This window comes from Sinocyclocheilus grahami, unplaced genomic scaffold (genome assembly GCF_001515645.1).
Source record: "Sinocyclocheilus grahami isolate Dianchi unplaced genomic scaffold, SAMN03320097.WGS_v1.1 scaffold19896.1, whole genome shotgun sequence".
Taxonomy (NCBI): Eukaryota; Metazoa; Chordata; class Actinopteri; order Cypriniformes; family Cyprinidae; genus Sinocyclocheilus; species Sinocyclocheilus grahami.
This window is the reverse complement of record NW_015517796.1, coordinates 2147-3330: the sequence shown is the minus strand read 5'-3', so window position 1 is coordinate 3330 and position 1184 is coordinate 2147. Positions and strand designations below refer to the sequence as shown.

Sequence of the window (1184 nt, the reverse complement as noted above, 5' to 3'; positions counted from 1 at the left end):
TTTATTTTTTTTACATTTTAGACATATGTAACGTTTTATGGTGAAATATACAGAGTATATTAGAGTAACATTACTTCATTAATGCTCATTACCTCATTAATTGTTAACTAAGGCATGGAAAAAGGAAAAGGACATCTGAACATGTCCCCTTTCTTCGAGATGTTTGCCTGCTTACATCTCCCAGAGACTGCAAGGTTCCAAGGTCCATTAGAAAAACATTCCTGGCAGAGCATGGATGTATAGTGTCTGCTGTGCAGTTTCAGAAGGAGTGGACTGCACAGGAGATTCTACAACACCTGAGGACCCTATTTCAAAACAAACTGAAGAATACGGAGTAAGTTAACACCCATTAAATATACAATCGATCCTGATCACTTAACTATGTTTTAATAAATATATGAAATTGAGCAGTCCTTAGAAAAATGTAAGAGTGTATACATTTTTAGTTGCTTCATTATTTGAAAATATTGTCTACACTTATAAATAATCATGTGATATTTACCCAAGGGTCACAATAATGATGGCAACCTACACCAACTTGGTCAAGCCAGTTTTGGAGGCAGGTCGAAGTCTTGATGGTGTCGTGTTGTGCAAACTTTTCAAAGATAAGACCATCTACCTCCAGCCATCAAGTGATCTAATAGATGAAAAAGAGATGACAGATGAGGTCAATTACATAAATTAACTTAATACATAAATTAAGAATCTATAGTGTGTTTACATGTTCTGCCTATATGTTTTCATTTCGCTTGTTTAATTAGGTGTCCCATCAATATTTTAGTTCTGTTCAGTCTGTGAAGCCATTAAAAAAGGTTAAATGTGAAGTATGTACATTTTGCAACTTTGAAGACACGAAACAAAATTGCAAAAAAGCCATAGACTGATTGAAACGGATTTAGAATGATAACAAAATTCAAGATATGGGGCAGAAAATTATATAATTTCCCACAGGTAATCAATATCACATGAAGAGCTGCCGTTTTTTTCTCTATAAATCAGCATGATTACTGATGGTTTTAATTTTACATTTAAAGTATCTTCCTTTTTTAAAATAATTTCAAATATCAGTATTCGACGCTTTGTTTAAAATATCAAAATATTATTTATGCATTTGTAACTGCTGGTTAAAGCATTCCATGCCACTTCAGATGCAGCTTTTGTGTTTCCTCTGCATTGCAAAGATT

The 1184-nt window shown here is 33.2% G+C and overlaps 1 long non-coding RNA gene across 1 annotated transcript; it reads right to left on the bottom strand.

Moving 5' to 3' along the window:
- Window positions 1-6: 6 nt before the first annotated feature.
- On the bottom strand, window positions 7-781 carry LOC107579750 (uncharacterized). Its single transcript, XR_001608525.1, has 3 exons — window positions 722-781; window positions 503-637; window positions 7-320 (listed from the first exon to the last, which is right to left on the bottom strand). It is a non-coding gene; the product is annotated as an uncharacterized lncRNA (long non-coding RNA).
- Window positions 782-1184: the final 403 nt, after the last annotated feature.